This window comes from Solanum pennellii, chromosome 5, assembly GCF_001406875.1.
Source record: "Solanum pennellii chromosome 5, SPENNV200".
NCBI classification, from domain to species: domain Eukaryota; kingdom Viridiplantae; phylum Streptophyta; class Magnoliopsida; order Solanales; family Solanaceae; genus Solanum; species Solanum pennellii.
This window is the reverse complement of record NC_028641.1, coordinates 45,478,042-45,499,496: the sequence shown is the minus strand read 5'-3', so window position 1 is coordinate 45,499,496 and position 21,455 is coordinate 45,478,042.

Sequence of the window (21,455 nt, the reverse complement as noted above, 5' to 3'; positions counted from 1 at the left end):
CATCATGTTTCGTGGCAATGCGTTGAATTTGAGATTTTTGAGCTTTGTGAGTCCTCATGCTTTTAGGACAGAGTTTTATTGTATTTAGCTTCTTTGATGTATTTCTCTTTTTGGACATGATTTATAGGATAGACCAATTTTAATTCTATTGTAACAAACAGTTATAATGAGACAAAGTGTTTAGACTTCCACTTTTCTTTATAAAAATTATATGGACTTGAAATGTTGTTTTACTCTTATTGTTCTATTTCTTATTTTATGAAATTTAAGTATCTTTTATGGAGTCCTTCGGGGTTCTATATGCTATGTAACATCTAGGGTGTACTCTAGGCTATGACAATGTGAAAAATGATATGAGATGCTTCTATTAATAGTCCCTTTGCTTAAAATATCCTTTAACATTGGTCTTAGACAGATCTGTAAAGCTTTAACTGATTTCTTTTATTACCAAGTAATATACCTTGAATTTTTTGAATCTTCTCTTTTCGCACAACTAAATCCATAACGACTAATGGTGAAATTGTAGTCTAAAAGCCTATGTTTGTGGAAAACAAATAAAGAAAGAATCAGTGATATAGGCAAAAGCCTAAGCTTGGGCGGTATGTGCATCAATCGATGAAAGAGAAATGAGTTGAAATTTTTATGGCACCACATGCTTCAATTAAAAAAGTATTTAGTTAAACTTGTGGATGAAAGAACAAATATGAGAATAAACTGGTAATATCTCATCTTGTGCACATGCCTAACGATTTATCACTTATAAATAGGAGAGATAAGGTAAAGCTTAATCAATAATTGGAGCGGTCGTCAGAAAGTGATAGTTGATATCATAAGGGAGTTTTTAAGTCACTTTGACAAAATGGTATCGTACAATTTTCCCCCATACTATGTATTGACACAAAGACCTTGGTAAAATCTAGTCTTTGTATTCTACATTAGCGGGGAATTACATAAAGGGAATCCTATGGTTATATAAATATAGGTCTGAATTTCTTTGTGTGAGTGAGTGTCTTTGCATACATATCAATTCCTTGATGTAAAATTCATGATAGGAATTGACATTCTCTCTTACTGTGAGATGTATTAGGTCTTTCGAGTGAATGGAAAGGTCTTGATTTCAATTTAGTTGAATGAAAGTGACATGTTTGTCATGAAGCCTTACGAATATCTTTAATGTTGACCATATTAAAATCAGATTGTTTATCAAAGTTGAAATCAAGTCAGTGCTCAATACTATTCCCAATATACAAATATGTACATGCTCACATAAAACCGTGATACTCAAAAGACCCACCATAAGTGATAATTAATATATAATAATCATATATAGCCAGAATTATATTGACAATGTGCAAGAAGAAAAGACAAAGGATACCTCAAAAAGGAAAAGAAAGTTGAAACAAAGATGTCTTTACAAGGAGAAAAGGTCGTCAGTTTCATGAAAAACCTATCAAGAGTAAGAAAAATACTAAAGAGGTGTAATAAATAAAAATATTTCAACATAATTCAGTTAACATTTATGTTCTTTGACTTTCGTTGTGCTCAAGCAAACACTTAAACTAGCGTATGATTTAATAGGTAGACACATGCGTCCTACATGACATAATACACGTAGGACTCTAAGTAGGATATGAAATTTTCATGTCAAATGTCAGGCAAGATCATTTTTTAAAAAAGTTGCCTACAAATGAAAACTAAAACTAAAATTTCTTTGTAAATTTTTTTCCTAAAAGACATTATTTTTTTTGGTAAACGAATGGGAAGATAAATTTACACTCTATAATTAATTTTAGCTGTAGTACTCTTTTGACTAAATTAATCAATTCATATTTTCCCTGATAATAAGAAAAAAGTAAGAAATTTAAACAAAAATATCTAATTTGATTGTTTTTTGGTCTGTATGTTTAGACATATTTCATTTAGATTTTATCCCTAGTGAAGATCAAATTGAAAGAATAGAAAAAACCACTAAACTCTTAATATAAATAAATGATATTTTAGATGAATAAATTTGTTTTATTCAACTTATAAGAATGTGTACTCACAGGTAAAAAATCTGACACGAAATCCAACATAACCTTTTTAGATTTTTTCGGAAAAGAGCCTAAAATACCCTCGAAGTACTGAAAATGGTACAAAATTACCCTCCATCCACCTATTTGCTCCAAAATACCCTTGTCATCCACCTTTGGGTTCAAAATTGACCACTTATTTAACGGTTTTAGATTTAAACTATTTAAATATTTTTTTAAATACGTTACACTCAACTATTTGTTATAATTTAACTTATTAATATAATTTACAAATCAATCCACTTCCCACCCATTACTAATTGAATCCCACCAAAATAATAAACTTGTCACGTTACTAATGCAACAACAAGAAAGCTACTTCCAATGAGAGTTTTTTAAAATTTGAGGCGAAAATGTCTATAGAAGTAAATTATCATACATTCAAGTGTCTATATAAAAATTAATGATAAAATTAAAAGTCTGATTATATTCATCTTAATTATTCGTTCGTCTCATTATGTGATGTTACATCATAGATAATTTTTTTTAAAATAATATATTAAGGTTATAAAACACACCATAAATATTTATAAAATTAAATTTAAAAAAAGTGCATCAATTAATTGGGATGTACTACTTCTTTAAAAAACCATAGTTCTATAATTTTGTTTGAATTCGAGTTGATTTTCAGAAATAAATATAAAAGTTCGTAAAATTAACAAGTTTTCCTTTATTTAATAGGAAAAGGATAGATGATTATAAATTTATTCACTTGATGCACATATTCTAACAAACTCATCTTTCTTTGAAAAAAAATAATCAATGAAAAGCAGTAAGCGAGGGAAAAAAAGAGGAAGCTAGAAAACAAATGCATTTGAGATTTAATAAATCTAAAACACGTAAAAAATAGGGTTTTTTTATATGTAATATCTGTGTTACCCGTTTTTGTAATTAATAAAATTAATAGCTTGCCTTATCATACAACAAATGTGTAACACCAAAGATTCAAAAATAATAAAAATGTTGATTCTTAAAAGTTTGAGTTGACACCAACGAAGGTAACCTACAAACAGTAGATTTACCCATTGACAGTAGGTGGGGTCTAGGGTTAGCAACCTCAACTCCTTCCCCAGAACCCCTAGAATTTTTCGTTTTAAAAGTATCAACAGACAGTGTAACACCTCACAAGCCAAATCAAGAAAAAAATTGACGAATTCACTTGAAGAAATGATCGAGAATAGTGTTAAGGGACCGTGAAAGGGTCTACGGTCCGTAGACCTGCCTGTGTTCCATAGCTGGACTCCACCATGCCTAGGCGTCAAATTACGGGCCTTTTCACCGATTTGTCTCAACGACAGGCCATGATGACGTTCGTGGTGGTTGAACCTGTGGACCCCTTGCATGTCCCCAGATCCATCAGTCCTAACTAAAGACAACAAAAATATTCACGGTATGTTGTCCTTCACAAAGACCGCGGGAGAGACCGTGGAAGTCAGTCAATACGCACCTTGGTCAACCTTTCAGAATCATACGCTCAGGTGAAGACCAAAAGGGCCTTCGATGTTTGTGTTATTCATGACAGCTCACCTGAACATTCCTGAAGACTAACTAATAGGCCCCGAGACCTGAGTCTCTAGACCTCAGCCAAAGTGAGGACAACGAAGACCTTCACGGTTCGTGGTCCTCCATACAGGTTATGGTAAAGGATCATCAATCTGAAGCCCCAGTTTTTAGAAAAAGTGAAGACCACGATCGACTTCACAATCTATTTGCCCTTTCAGGGTCCCTGAAGATGATCGTGGCCAGCCCGTCTGCAGCTTTAAGTCAGGCCTATTTTTGTGTTTCTTTTTTTGTTAGACTCCTATACTACGTCCTTTTAACCCTAACCTACTTGGTTTTTGTTAGTTTTATATTACAAAACATAACTAGAACTTAGAAAATTCAAATCATTAATAAAAACACAGAAAATTAGAATGTGAAAGGAGATAGAGGTCGAGCAACCCTAGTTAAAGAACACAACAAGTTACATCTTCTCCAGCCCCAAAATCAAATGATCTCTTCATGGATATCGTCACTAGTTATGTGGGATTTTACTAGGGGTTTCCTTTCACCCATTAGGTCCATACATTTCAGTGAGATTCTTTATTCGGTTATTATGACTTGGCTCAAGTTTCATGAACTTCAGCATATTATCGTGAATTAGGTATTTACATGTTCCAAATTGGATTATCATATTATTACCTTTTTTCTTGCATGATTTTTTAAAAGCCTAGCTATGTAATTTGTTAGTTTTTGAATTACACATTTTAGGTCAGATATTTTAATGTTTAGTTATTCATCCTACAGTTCTGAGTACATTATTATCAGATTAATTTTTGCATTCTCAATTGAGCTATCCAGTGTATTACATTAACTGTGTCATAATAAGTTAATCATTTATCTATTGGGAGTAGCATATTATGGAGTTTGCTAGGGTCAGTAACCCACATATTCCTAGTACCACTAGTCATGTCGTTTTTAAGACCCATCTGTGGGCATCATATTAGGGATCACACCAGCATGCCTCTACACCTTTAGTCGGGTCTATTGGATCTTCTCGGTGGAGCGTATATGTTGGACTCCACATTTAGCTCATGTTATTATTATCAGTTGTTACTAGCTCCCAAGATTAGTTAGACTCCATTGTATTGACCATATTTTAAGTACAGGGAGTATTCACTCTTAATATGTCATAAACTTGGTCATTGTATCCGGTTAGTTCAGTGTTTTATATATACATCATGTTCATTTTCCATAATTTCCCTATTGCTTGTTCAGAAATTTCTTGTTTGCTCAGTACATTAAAATTACTGACACATACACTACGCTACGTCTTCTTGTGATATAGATTTACGATCTCATCATCTATATCATGCTTAGATCAGTTCCTGATCTCTAGTTTAGCAACATTAGTGGTGAGTGCTTATTCTTAAAGGACAATAAGTATGTTATCTTTTACAGTTTTTCTTTATTTTAGTTTTGATTCTTACTAGACTTAGCTTGGCATGTCCTAAAACATCTAGTCAATTAGAGGCTATTTTAAAATGTAGTTAGATTCAGATTTGTATTTGAGTTTTCTGTTTCACTTGTATTAAACTCTTCATATATTCTTGTTTTAAGATATGGCTATTCCCCATAACTTTCATTTTGTTGTTTAGGTTGCACACAGTTCTTATTACTTATCTTATCTTTAGTATGTTTATGTCATGCATGCAATGTTAGCATGGGGTAAATTTTGATCCTAGGCCATGATTTCGGATCTCGGGAGTACGTCGAGGCATGAAAAACAATGTATTTTTGCAATATGTTCAAGAGTCCTAAGATTTGTAAAAAAGCCGCACTAAATATAGTTCTTTTCATAGGTACGGAGTGTATCATATCTAATGTGTGGAAGGCTGCAAAGTGTTTAAGAAAAAATTCTTCATTTTCATATTACTCTTATCATGTGTAAGATCTGATCTAATCCCACTCTAACTCGTGCTTTTGCAGTTCAGTGATCAACCCTCCTAGTATAGCTAACGTTAAAAATGAGAATGCCAAGAACGTGAACGCAGCTCCTCCATTCCGTGACAAAGAAGTCTCGAATGGAGATATTAGGAAGGACATTCATATGTTGTCTTAGAGTGTGTCTAATAAGAAAAATCAACATGCTAAATTTCATGTGAATGAATATTTGGGTTAGCTTCAGCTAGAGTGCGGGATTTTGTTAGGTTGAATCCGCCAAAATTCTTAGGATTGCAGATAGGTGATCATCCCCAAAACATCATTGATGAGGTCAACAAGATCTTTTATGTGATGCAAGTATATCGGAATCATCAGGTTGAGTTAGCATCTTACCAACTCAAGGATGTTGGCTCACATCTGGTATAGTATGTGGAAAGAGAATACGGGTACATTTGCAGTTCCTATAACTTTGAATATCTTTAGTGAGAACTTTCTATACAGGTTTAACCCAAGATAACTAAGGGAGGAAAAGTCTGACGCATTCATGAACTTGAGGCAAGGTAGGATGATAGTCCAAGAGAATGTGCTGAAGTTATTCCAACTCTCCAGGTATGCTCCTCACATGGATATTAATTCCAGGTATTAAATGAATTTGTTTCTATATATAATGTTTGACTTGGTTAAGATAGAGTATAGGAATTTTATGTTGCTTGGAGATGAACATGTTTAGGCTCATGGATCATGCTCAAAAATTTAAGGGGGATAAGATTAGGTAACAGGCTAAAAAGAACAAGAAGGCTACAAATGGAAACTATGAGTATTCTCAGCAAATATTTGGGAGGCAGAAATCGCTCGCCATGTCAGCAAAAAATTTAGTTCCATCTTCTTAATAAGCTTTTGTTAAATCATTCAAATTTTTGAAAGGTCCGAAATGTAGGGCATTTGGATCTAAGTCTCAGGAAGTGTTACAGGTACAAAAAACCTACCCAACATCGGTAAGTATGGTAAGAACCTGCGTGGTTAGTTCCTAGAGAGAAATGTATGATGTTTTTTATGTGGGCAGTCTGCTCACAGGTTAAGGGATTTTTCTTCTAAAAAGGGTCAAAGAGGTAGGCACTGGTAGAGCATAGTCAGCAACTTCATTCGCACCAATAAGTCTCCCGACATAGCAGGGTAACTCATTTAGTATAGGTGTCGTATATCGCCAAAATAGGATTAATGCTTAAGGCTCGACAAATTAGGAAGATACTCCCGATGTAGTCATTGGTACGCTAAGAGTCTTTATCTCAATGTTTATCCTTTTTTAGATCAAGGGGATACATTTTCCTTTGTAACTCCTTATGGAGTTATAAAATTTAATCTAGTCCTAAAATATTTCAGAAACCTTCTTAGTATCTACTATAGTCAGTGACCAAGTTATAGCTAGATAGGTATACGAAAATTGCCATGTCATAGTTTCCCATAAAGTTACCTCACCGAATCTTGTAGAGTTACAAATTGTAGACTTCAATGTCATTCTAGGATGGATTTATTACATTCCTATTATTCCTAAGTCAATTGTAGGACTAGGATTGTTCCTTTTCAGTTTTATGACAAACCAATCTTAGAATAGAAGGGTAGTATCTTACCACCTATGGGTCGATTCATTTCTTACCTAAGACTATAAAGATAATATCTAAGTGTTACTTCTATCATCGTTTTTGGGTTAAGGATTTGAACTTCGGCACCCCAACTCTTTAGTCAGCTTAAGTGGTTAAGGAGACAACTAAAGCGTTTCCAGACGGTCTTCACGGTGTACCTCCCGATAGGGAACTTGACTTTATAGTTGATCTTCATCTAGAAACCCCACATATTTCTATCCCCCTTTCATAAATGGCTGCAGGATAGCTTAAGGAATTTAAAGACCGATTGCAAGACCTTCTTGATAAGGGCTTCATCAGACCTAATATTTTGACATGAGGTGCACCGTTGTTGTTCATGAAAAAGAAAGATGGTTCTCTAAGGATGTGAATTGACCAAAGGTATTTGAATAAGGTCATAACTAAGAATAAGTATCCCATAGCAAATATTGATGATTTGTTTTACCATCTTCAAGTTGATAGTCATTTTTCAAAGGTAGACCTCATATAGGGTTATCATCAACTCAAACATTGAGATAGTGACATTATGAAGAGTGTCTTTAGAACTTGGTATGGTAATTATTACTTTCTAGTAATGTCATTTTGGACTAACCAATAATCATTCATCGTTATTGGATGTGATTAAAAAGTGTTCAAGCACTACTTGAACTTATTTGTTATCATCTTTAGTGATGACATCCTCATTTACTCTAAGAATGAAGGAGAATATGAGAGTCATTTGACAGTTGTTCTAGAAACTATCAAAAATCACAGGTTATTTTCAAAATTTAACAACCGCGGGTATTGGTTATAGCCTGTAGCTTACATTCTCCATATAGTATATCTTGCAAAGGGATTTTATTAGATTCGTAGAAAATAGCAGTAGTGGAACAATGGCCCTGGCCTACCTCTCCTACAGATATTAAAAGTTTGTGGGTCTATTGGGATGTTACAAAAAGTTCTTGGAAGGATATTAATTTGTAGCCTCTCCATGGACATAGTTGACTCATAAAAAGGTTACGTTTTATAGGGAAGATGATTGTGAGAAATGCTTCGCAGAACTAAAAACTAGATTTACTACAGCTCCTGTTTTGACTCTAATAGAGGGTTCAAAAGGTTATGTAATTTTTGGAGATTCATCCAAAGTGATCCTAGGTTATGTATTTATTAAGAGCGGTAAAGTTAAATCTTATGCTTCGTAAGTTCTTAAGGTGCATGAGATGAACTAACCAAATCATGATCTCGAGCTTGCAGTAGTGGTGTTTGCACATAAGATTGGAGACATTACTTGTGTTGTGTTTATGTAGATCGGTTTACCGACCACAAGAGAATTAAGTATGTGTTCACCCAAAAAGAGTTTGATCTTCGCCAAGGAAGATGGCTTGAGTTCTTCAAGGATTATGACATGAGTGTGCATTACCATCTTAGTAGGCAAATGTAGTAGTAGCTGTTTTTAGCAGATTATCTATGGGTAGTGTAGAACATGTTAAGAAGAAAGAAATGATCAAGATAAGGATATTCACAGGGGACTATGTGTTCCTAATGTGGGCGAGCTGAGACAAAATATATCTGCAAAAACCCATACTATCATATATTCTATTCATCCTTGTACCATATAGATGTATTGCGATCTGAAATAAGTCTATTGCTCGAATGGTATAAAACGACATTTAGCAGATTTTGTTGTGAAGTGCCCTAGTTGTTAGAAAGTGAGGGTAGAGTATCAAAAACTAGGAGGTATGACTCTATAGATCGATATTCTCACATGGAAGTGGGAAATGATCAGCATGGATATGATTGTAGTATTACCTTGTACTCATAGGCAACATGACTCCATTTGGGTGATAGTTTACCAAATTACTAAGTCCTCTCACTTATTGGAGGTCAAGACTACAAATTCGGCGGAGGACTATGCCAAGCTTTACATTTATGAGATAGTCAAGTTTCATCTGATTCCTTTGTCTATCATCTCAAATAGATATCCTATTTTAGCTCTCATTTCTTGAGGTCATTTTAGAAAGGTCTTGATACTCAAGTTAACCTTAGCACATCATTTCATCCGCAAACATATAGTCAAGTTGAGCGAACCATTTAGACAACAGAGGACATATTGAGAGCTTGTGTGTTCGCTTTCAAAGGTATTTGGGATGATCCCTTTCCTCGTATAGAGTTTGCTAACAATAATAACTACCATTCCAGCATTCAAATTGCCCCCTTTCGAGGGATTGTAAGGTTGTATATGTAGATCTCATGTTCGTTAATTTGAAGTAGATGAAGCAGCCTTGATAGGAAAACATTGATTCCACTATGCTATAGAGAAATTGCAACTCATTTGAGATATACTTAATATAGCAAAAAGTTCCCAAAAATCTTATGTAGATGGAAAGAGAAGGGAACTAGAGTTCCAAAATGATTTTTGGCTTCTCCTGAAAGTGTCACCTATGAAACGGGTGATGAGATTTTGCAAGAAAAGGAAGCCCAGACATAGATATGTATGCCCTAACAAGATCTTGAAAAGGATTGTTCAGGTGGCTTATGAGTTAGAATAGCTAACAAAACTAGAGTAGTGCATCCAATTTTCCACATTATGTTGTCGAAAAGTGTGGGGATCCATCATTCATTGCATCTATAAAAAAGTGTTGTTGTGAAGGATAGTCTCACTTATGAAGTTGTACCAGATGAAATCCTTGATCGTCAGGCATGAAGGATGAGAAACAAGGAAGTCGCTTCAATCAAGGTTTTGTGAAGGAGTCAGCCTATTTAGGGAGCTACTTGAGAAACAAAATCAGCCATGAAGTAAAAGTACCATCACCTCTTTCCTTCCGATTCCATTTCAGCTTGAAGAATTAATTCCTCTTCAAAATTTCATTCATTCATGAGCTAATACAATCTTGGTATCATGTTTCTTCAGTTGCACTTGTATTTTTAGTGTATTTGCAGGTTCTTGAAAAACAATTTAGTCAGAAATTAGTATTCTCTGTTTTGTGTTAGGGTTGTAAATATTTCAACTCAAATAATCTAGTTTACTCTTCATTTGAGGTCTACCGTATCCCAAGGGGAAGATACTATAACAACTCAAAAACAAGACATAGAAAAAAGTTAAAGAATTCACCTGAAAGAGTGAGACACAACATGATTCAAGGACCATGACTAGTTCTACTGCTCGTAGACCTACTCGTGGTCAAGAGTTGGACTCGACCTGGAGTTAGACCAAGGGATCCTTCACGGTCCATGATCTCGACGACGGGCCGAGAAGGCATTCCTGGTGATTGAACAAGCGGATCCCCCTTGCATGTCCGTAGACCCCTCAAGTATTAGTGAAAACAACGAACACTGTCTTGGTCAGTGGTCCTTCACGTGGATCATGGGATGGTGCTTGTAAGTTAGGCAGTACCTCCCCTTATCCAACCGCTCAGACGCCCACGCCCAAGAGAAGATCACGAGTGCCTTCATGGTACCTAATCTTCATAACGGCCTGTGGGAGGGTCCATAAGAATTACCAACTAGTCTGTAGATTTGAGCCTCCAGACCTCACCCCATGTGAATACCACGGTGACCTCCACGGTCGGTAGTCCTCCACACGGGCTGTGCTAAGGGCTCAGGGATCAGAGGACAGATTTTCAAAACTATGTGCAGACCATGAACGATTTCATGGAACATGGTCCTTATTACGGTCCATGACGATGGCCATGGTAATCCCGTCTACAACATAAAGTCATGGGTATTTTGGTCTTTTCCTTTTTCATTGGATCCTTAAACAACATGGTTTTTTTTAGTTTTAGCCTAAATTATAGCTTGAACTTACCAAAGTCAAATAATTCACAAAAAAAACTCAAAAAATAGAACGTAAAAGGAGATAGAGGTCAAGCAATCCTAGTTTAAAAATACACCAAGATTTCATTAGTTCTAGCCCCAAAATAGACATATTTCTCTATGGAATTGGTCACAAGGCATGTTGGACTTCAATAAGGGGTTCCTTTCCCCAACTAAGTCCTTAGATTTCAGTCTTATTCTTGATTCCTCTACCATGATTAGACTTATGGTTTATAGAACTCAACATATTATCGTGAATTATTTATTTACATGTTCCAAATAAGATTATCATGTTATACTTTCGTTTCTTGCATAAATTTAAAAAACCGAGATATGTATTTGTTTAGTTCTTTAATAAAACATTCTACCATATATTTTAATATTAAATTTTACATTCCTCGGTTATGAATACATTATTATCATTTTAATTGTTGCATTCCCGAATTGCATGTTAGTTTTTAGTTATCTAGTATTACAATAATGTAGTCATAATATGTTAATCATATAATCTATTGGTAGTATCATAGTAACAACTTGGACAAGGGTTATTCACCCATATAATCCCAGAATTATTACCCATGTAGGTTTTAAGTCCCCTCTATGGGCATCATTTAAGTGATCCTGTCAGCATGCCTTCACACACTGGCTTGGTGTATTGGGTCCTGTTGATGTGGCGTATGTATCGGATTCCACATTTAGCTCATGTGATTTTATTATCGGTTTTGAGTGGATTCCATGATTTAGTTAGTCTCTATTTCACGGACCACATTTTTAGAACAGTTGGTATTCAGTCTCAACATTTTATAAATTTGGTCGTTTCATCCAGTTAGTTCAATATTAAGCGTATATATTCATAGCTGGTTAAGATTATATGATTGTCTTATTCCTTGTTCAACTATATGTTGTTTTATATTTATTCCATCTTACATGGTCCGTACCTTCCAAGTATTAGCACATGTTGTACACATCATATTCTTGTAATGTAGGTTGAATTTCTCAGCATCCAGGTCACGCTTACATCGGTTCACGATGTCGAATCAATCAGTATCAGTGGTGAGGCGTAACTTATGGATGACAATATTCGTGTTATCTTTTTCAATTTTACATTCTTTTTGTTTCAAGGTTTTGTGGACTTAGTTGGGGATTATCCCAACACTTATATTGATTTAGACACTATTTTGAGAGATAGTTAGATTAAACTTACTATTTGAGTTTGATATTTCTCTTGTATTAAAATCTAAGATTTTATGGATTTCGTTTTGAAATATGAGTATTCCCATTTACTTTCATTTTGTCATTTAGTTTCTAAACATTTTTATTGCTTAGTTTATCTTTAATAAGTTCATGTCATGCGAGCAGTGTTATCTTGGGGACACTTGTGATCGTAGGTCCCATTACCACTTCTTGGTGTACCTCGGGGTGTGACAAATTGTAGGACCTATGGAGCGTAGGTTAGATAACACTTTGTGGTCAACATTTGTGGATTATGACCCTCAATCTAAGTCTCTTAACCCAATCAATGGACTAAAAGGACGGGCTGTTAGTCTACTTATAGTCCATCAGTTAGGCCCATTGGTGGCCTCATCATATTTTTATGTGAGGGTCATTTTGGACGTTTCCCCTATAAGTTGTGCACCTATCTTATGTAATTAATACCTAAACTACTTTAATTTGGTCAATTTGAGTCTAGTGACATAGTCAAAACTTTTCCTAGGTTATTCATTCACTACAATTTAAAAAAAAAAACATAAAGAAAATAAGGAGAGAGAGGCGACCCAAACCCCTCCAAGAAAGCAACAGGTTTTCTTCATGTTTCAACCCCGAAACTAAGAAATTTCTCTGTAAATTTTGTCACCAGGTATGTGGTGGAATCCTCTTATCCACTTTGTCCTTAGAATCAGTCATATTTTTTATTTGCTATATCTTGCTTTGACCTAGGGTTTAAAAAAACATAGATATTAGTTGTGATTTAGCTTTAAGAGTATTCCTAATCATATAATGATGTTATCGTGTGATCGTTTCTTAGTTTTTTGCATGAAAATCAGAACCGTAGTTGTGTAGATTCTCTTAGTTCATGAAGTACACATGCTAGGTCTATTAACTAAATATACATCCTCTAATATTGAATGTCAAATTATGAGTATATAATTATTACATTATCAAATTCCATGTTAGTATTTTGAGATTTTTAGTAAATCATAATGTATAATATATATATTCCATAGTACCCTCATAGTCTGAAAACTACGTGCCCCACTAGGTTTAGTCCCCTCTATGGTCATTAGTATACTGACAATGCAAATCATGCCTTTATGCCCCTAGCAAGGTATATCGGGTCTTTCGATGAGATGTATACATCGAGCACCACAGCTAGTTCACATGGTGGTTATGTTGGTTAGTAGTAACTCCCACAGTCAAACTCAGGTGCATTTGACCAGGTTTAAAGTTATTTTTAAGTATTATCTTTAGCATTTTATGTACATGGTAATTAAATTAGGTTTACTTTAGATTCAGTATAATTCAATATCTTTATCATGTTAAGATTATATAATTTCTTAGTATTATTCGTTTAGTTACACGTTTGTTTAGATTTAGCCTATAATGCATGCTTTGAATGTAACGCCCCGAATTCTAGAATCTGAACCGCCGACGACGTCGTTGACCTCTCAGAGGTCACAAACAAGCCTCATCTTGCATTCATCACATTCATATAGTTAAATTTTACAGAAAATTTAAAACTTTTTAAATGTATGAAGTATACATAGACTTCATATATACTAAGCTCAACATAACGAAACAACCATATATCGTAAGAGTCAATTCAAAATAGAAGATTAATGTATCATAAATAGTTTGCAAAATACAAGCTTATTACAAAGCTTAAAAGTTAAAGTATGAAAGAAACTCTGGGGACAACATCCACTAGATATGTCTAAAACTAAGGCTAGACTAAAACTGTAGCATCCTCGAAATCTAGAGGACCTACCAAATGGTCTGGAGAACGGTGATGTCCAAACAACTGCAAGTGTCGTCAATCTGTCCTCTGACCTGCACCTATAAAAATAGTAAATAGTGAGGTTAGTATACCACTTGTACTATGTATGGGTGTATGCACACATACACATGAAGCTATGCATGATAAATTAAAGCTCTTCCTAAGCAACATGTCATTTCGGGGAAGTCTAGTCAGTAGACTTTCCTAATTCAATAATTGTGAATTGTGGTATGAATATGATGTATATTAATTCATTCAAGGCACAAAACTCGTTTTATATATGATTAGAAGATATTAGTATCGTGAACATAATTTTAGAACCACTCGGAGAGGATGTGAAAATTTTCTAACCCCCAACCCAAGAGCTCATTGATCTTTACTTAGTTTTGTTTTCAGTCTTTTTCTTCTTGTTGTTGTGTAGTTCAATAATTCCTTTGGTCCTATGTTTTACTTACAAGTGCAATGATTCATTGTAGTCCCATACCCAAAATGAATCAAGTAAGTAATAAAAAGACTAAAGAATAATTTTCCTACGTTATAGTCAGTCATTCTTTACACTAAACATTTCTTACGTTTCATAAGCCAAACTATATTGGTTATGCCATTTATTTCATTACTTTCATCTTATGGAAGTTATGAGGTATTTAATTAACATTCTTTACTACTTCCCTTTATTGGCATCATATAAGAAGTCATTATAAGTCAATATTATTTAGCCCGTTATTTGCTGAATCATCATGAGTGTGATATTCGCACTTGACATTCTTAATCTCTTCATCATTGCTCACCTTAAACATACGTTCTATCATCATCATCTTTCTCACTTTCATAGTTACATCATTGGGAATAAGATCAGGCGAGCTTAACATGATATCAAGTGTCTTTCCCACACTGAAAAGAGGTGATTCACCAGTTAAAATGAATCTTAGATCATGTGAGCTACTCATGGAATCCGGTGTCTATTCCACACCGAAAAGGGGTTATCCCCGCTAAGGCGAATCCAACTCAACTGTTCACTCAACACAAAAAAGAAGTGTCTCACGGTTATAGTGAACGAAAAACATATCGTGAGCATTAACCGAAATAGATCATGTAAGCTAAAAATGAAATCATGTGTCTGTCCCACACCGAAAAGAGGTGGAATCACCGGCAAAGCTTAAACTATACATGTCTAGCAAGCTTAGGTGGAAACAACTGGATAGTTCCTATGTTGGCTAGACACAGTTTGATGACTAGGGATATAATGAGACGAGTTATCCACATCGGTGATAGCCTCGTTGCATGAGACTTACACGTGCAAGCACATGCTCATCACTAGTCTATCGGTGCTATGTTCACTTTCATTATCTTGTTTATCTTTTAGAGTTGACTCAAGCATTATGGAAGCTTGGTTCTAGATTAAGATTTACTTACTCTTTTGATTATTTGACATCCTTACTTTACATTGATGAAATGTAAATTGTCCTTACATATCACCCTTAGTTTACATTGATGAATGTGAATTGTCCTTATATATCATCCTTACTTTACATTGATGAATCTGAATTGGCCTTACATATCATCCTTAGGTGTTAATGAGACTAGTCTCACACGTTCTAACACATTCATTCTTGAGTATACTTTTAGAATATTAATTTAGGCGTGAGTAAGACTTTTCTCACTTTGTTTAACACCCCATTCTAGTCCCTTACTTAATTAAGACCCCTTTAATTATGTCATAACTCACGTTACTTCTTTACTTTTGTTTAGTAGCTTCATTTCACCGTTTATGGACGATGAGCACTACTTTCAATGAATTACACATGTTCATAGTTCATTCTTTTAGAGCATGTTGGGAGTTATCTCAATGAATGTCACGCCCTTGGTTATGGAATCGTTCAATTACTTTAGAAGCGTGTATAATATACTTGATACTCTTACTACACAAGAATTGGCATATGATTAGTATTGTCTCAAGATTTGGAATGCTAAACCAGTAAGTCATTTGTATTGGCATAAGCCAATTTTATGTTTGTTGATATTTAAATTGAATATTTATGAACCATTAGCCAATCTTTCAACCAATTACATAAGACCTTTGCCATTAACATGCATTTATTTTGACTAAGTAGTTTTAGCCAATTTTATTGGAATCAGATAGCCAATTCATTCAAGTTGTGATTTCATAGAGATCTTTTAAGTCAATATTAGTTCATGACTTTAGGGTAACGTTTTTAAGTCATATTGGACAGAATGATATTGACATTTCATGACTTTAACATCTTTATAGTGTCACAACAACAGCAAGTTAACATTCGGCCAAAACACATAAATCAGTTAACACAATCACGATCGTAATTTAGCATATCATCGATTCTTAATTTTCATGATAGTATTAACGTTATACAATCAGAATTTCATAGATTAATCAACATTCATATTTCAATAACATTACACATAAGATCAGCCAGCACGACATACAAACAATAGGATCTCTAACCTATTCAACATTTCGAAAAGGATACTAGGGGCAAGGGAGTTCGACGAGAACACGGGAACAACCCTAGTTTTCAAGTTCTTTGAATCATTAAAAAGAAAGTTATCTTGGATAAAGAAGTCCAGTAAATACACCCATACCTTGAGTAGAACTTAATCTACGAAGACCACCTCCAATGAAACCTTGAAGATACCTTGAAATAGCCTAAGAAAGTCTATGCCCTTTTTCCGTTTTAGCGTTCTTCGTTACTGCCTCTTTCCTGCAGTTTTGTTCCAAGTGTTCTGATAGTGAATTCTCGGTTTAGGAACTGCTCTTGTAATTATAACATTTAGGTTTAATAAATTAATTTAATAAAATAATTCACTAATTACCAAAACATCCCTCCTAAGTTGACTAAACATAGGAGAACATAACAGTTAGTCAAATCTGGAAATTGGTGTTGACTATGGTTTAGGTCAACATTTTGACTTTATAGTAATCAATTAAATCCTTAATTTAATTAATTTAGGGACCTAGGGTATGTAATAAAGTATCCCTACGTCATCGGAACCATAATTAACCCTTTTGGACTATCCTAGGTTAAGTACTAGGATGTTTCTTGAGTTGTACTAGGTTAGAGAAAAAATTTCATTTTGACTCCTTTAATTTAATTAATTAAATGGGTAATTTAATTCATTAAGTGACCTAGGGTAAGTATATCCCTAAGTTTGTAGGACCATAACCAACCTTTTCGACAATCCTAGGTTAGGTATTAGGTTGTCTTTTTAACTAGTTACTACGTTAGTGTCACCTAGTTAAGTCTTAGGTTGTCGGGTGCACTAATTAGTTTATTTCGTTTGGTCTTAGGTTAGTCGGCTAGTTGGCTAGTTAGGGAAGTAGGTTAGAGTCTATAATTTTTTATGAAGTTAGGCCCCACATGGAGTTGTCCCTTGTGCACGTTTTTCCACTAACTATCCTAACCGAATTCGGTTAGTGTGGTCCCCTCCTTTGGCCGCTTCTTCACATGTATTGCACATGTGTTGGTTATACTTTCCTAACTAAATATTATTTATGGTTCCATTGGGAATTTTTACTTATTGTCCCAAGGACCCTCACTATGTCCTTGGGAACTGCTCACTCTGCATGATCATTTTAAATGGTTATGTACTTAGGGTTCTAAGCTTGACACATGGATGTATAGTACCTAATGTGTTTGCAATTGATGAATTTCTGAATTTTACCTTAGGGTCTTCATTTCAGGTACATTTCCAAAACAAGCTCATTAATAATTAGATATATGACTAACTCCCTTTAACCAAATATTTTCTAATATGTCCAATATCTTTTTATTGTATATTATATAGAAATTGGCTATTACCCCTTAGCCAATTTCTATACTATGCCCTTCTTAATATTGGGCATTGGAATGCCTATGTATCACCAATACACATTCTTAAAGACCTATTGGTATCTTCACTAGATACAAAATTTTCCTGAATGTTATGTTGAACCTTTCACGCATTGACGCATACTTTGTGCTACATTTTTTCGTGATATAGGTTCAGGTCTCAACATTAAGATCACATGTAGAAAATATGTAAGTTCAGGCGTCAACATTCAGATCACATGTAGAAATGATGTAACACGATGTACTCGACCCCAAAGGGGTCTTAAAAATACCATAGCATATCATAAATATAAGTAATAGATATGATGTGGATTTAAAACTTTTGACAACCAAAGTCTTTTCTTAAATGAAATGAAAGTATATATGTTGTCTCATTAAACAATCTAATACAATCGAATATCAATAAGGGTCAAAAAGCTTTTACAACACAGTTTAAAAAGATAATTGAAGGAATATTGATTGTATTGAAGTGTTAACCTAATAAGGTATATATATAGGAGATATAGGAAGGAGTACTAATCCTAATAGGACTAGGATTAAGGAGTACTAATCCTAATAGGACTAGGATTAGTACACAGTAAATACTAATATTATTTAATACTATTATTTAATACTATCTATTATTATCCCCCCTCAAGCTGAGCTGAGCGGAAGCGAACGGAAGCTTGGAACTGAGGTAATCGTGTTGTCGGCTCGGGAGAGGCTTGGTGAGAATATCAGCCGGTTGTTCTTCAGTGGGTACATACTGCACAGTCATGGTGCCGGCCTGAACTTCATCGCGAACAAAGAGACAATCGGTATCAACATGCTTCATTCTGGTGTGTAGGACGGAATTCTTGGCCACACAGATGGTTGATTTGTTGTCACAATAGAGAGCAGGAACAGTGTGAGTGGCGCGGAGTTCGCGAAGAATATATGTGACCCACATGGTCTCAGCAGCAAGAAGAGCAAGGGCGCGGTATTCAGCTTCAGTCGAGGACCGAGAGACCTTGGGTTGTTTTTTTGTACACCAGGAGATCAGGTTCGGCCCCAAAAAAACGAGAAACCCCGATGTAGATTTTCTGTCATTTTTATCATTCGCCCAATCTGAATCTGAGAAACCCCGAAGCTCCAAGTCCCCGGGTCGAATGACAAAACCACGACCAAGAGTGCCAAAAATGTACCTGAGAATGCATTTTAGACAATGGTAATCATGTTCACTTGGTTGATGCATGCGCTGAGCAACTCGGTTGACAGCAAACTGGATGTCAGGACGGGTAATGGCCAGATACTGTAGAGCCCCAATGAGGCTGCGGAAGTGGGTGATATCGGCAAAGGGGGTGTCGGCTCCATTCGTAGACGAAGAGACTGCCATCGGTGTTGGTTGACTGGTGCATTTTTCCAGTCCAGCTTTCTGCAACAGATCTCGAGCATATTTTGACTGATGAAGAAACAAGCCGCTGCCTGTCCGAGAAACCTCCATTCCCAGAAAATAATGTAACGGGCCAAGGTCCTTCATTTTGAAGGTAGTATGCATAGCTCGAGTGACATCCTGAATGAGAGCTGCAGTAGAGCCTGTAATAATGATATCATCTACATAGACAAGAAGAATAACTGTACCGTGTGCTGAATGTCGAGTAAACAGACTCGTGTCGTGTACGCAACACGTGAAGCCGAGTCCCTGGAGGAACGTTTTCAGACGTGTGTACCAAGCACGGGGGGCTTGCTTGAGCCCATACAGAGACTTCTGGAGTTTGCAAACATGTTGAGGGAAGCGGGGATCAACATAGCCCGGTGGTTGCGTCATGTAGATAGTTTCATCAAGCATGCCATGAAGAAAAGCATTGGAAACATCCAACTGATTGATGAGCCAATTGTTGCGCACGGCGAGTGACAGTACCAGGCGAATGGTTTCCTGCCGAATAACAGGACTGAATGTCTCGGAGTAATCAAGCCCATACTCCTGATTGTAGCCTTTAGCAACCAAACGAGCCTTGTACCTGGAAATACTGCCATCCGCATTGTGTTTAATTTTGTACACCCATTTACAGCCCACTGGGTGCCGCCCATGGGGCTTAGGTACAAGAACCCAAGTTTTCTGATCAGTCAAAGCCTTAAACTCGTCATCCATAGCATGACGCCAATAAGCATTTTTTGAGGCAACAGAGTAGGTTGTTGGTTCACTATCGGGAAGGGGTGTATTTGGTAGTATGGTAGCCTGAAAGGTTTTGGGTTTAAAGATACCGGCTTTGCCACGGGTTAACATGGGATGAGTATTGGGGGGTGGCACGGGCGGTGGTGATTCGGGGGTGGCCGGGAAGGACCCAAAACGGATCGGGCTGGAGATGTTGTGGGTATGGGGTGGTTCGGGTTGGTTGTGAGTGTGGGTGGTGGTTGCGGGTGTATTGTGGGTGACGGTCGAAGGGGTGATGAGGGGTGGTTGGGTAGTGGGTGGAGGTGTGGGGGAAGGTGGTGAGGGACCCTGTGAGTATGTTGGAAAAAGGGGAAGGACGCCAATGAATGATGTATTTGTGGAGGAGGAAATAGACTCGTAGGGAAACTCATTTTCGACAAATTTGACATGACGAGATATGTAGACTTTATGAGTTTGTGGGTCAAGACAGCGATAACCCTTGGAGGTAGGATGATAGCCCAAAAAAATACAAGGACGGGATCGGGGTTGTAATTTGTGAGTAATATGAGGGCGTAGCCAAGGGTAGGCAAGACACCCAAAGACGCGGAGGTTGGTATAATTGGGAAGTTCTTGGTAAAGGAGTTGATAGGGTGATTTGTTGGAGAGAGTGTGACTGGGCATTCTGTTAATGAGGTAGTTTGCGGTGGCTAGAGCTTCTACCCAAAAGGAGACAGGGAGATGAGATTGATGTAGAAGAGTAACCACCGTTTCAATGAGATGGCGATGCTTACGCTCAGCCACCCCATTCTGTTCGGGAGTGTATGGACAGGAGGTTTGATGTATAATTCCCAGGGATTGCAGAAACTGGCCAAAGATGTTATTGACATATTCCTTTCCATTGTCACTTCGAAAAAGTTTAACATGAGAATTGAATTGTGTTTTGACCATTTTTTCAAAAGTGACAAAGGTGGTGTATGCCTGTGATTTGTGTTTTAGTGGGTACAACCAAGTGTATTTTGTAAAATCATCCACAAAACAAATATAATAGCAAACACCAGCAAATGAAGGAACAACAGTAGGACCCAATAGGTCAGAATGAATAAGTTGAAAAGGTGCAGTTGTACGCTTCTCAAATAAAGTAATAGGTAATTTATGAGATTTAGCAATTGAACAAGAGTCACAATTGTTTACATGAATGGAAGAAAAACCTAATTGAGACATTAAAGAATTTATTATTTGAGTAGACGGGTGACCCAGACGACTGTGCCACAACAGACTGTGGCCATCAGCCGAAAGAGCAACAGGAGCCACAGGAACGCTTTCTGAAACAGGGTGGGCAGACGAACTTGTGCCAGGAAGAACGTACAAACCATGCTCACACGGGCCCTGAAAAATCACCCTCTTGGTAGTATTGTCTAGGATCTGAAAATCATTAGNTTTGAAAATCATTACAGAGGAACAAGAGTGAGCAATTATTGTCTTTTGTGAATTGGTGAACTGAAAGGAGATTGGTTTTAATAGAAGGGACGTGGGTAAGGTTACCTAGGTGAAAGATAG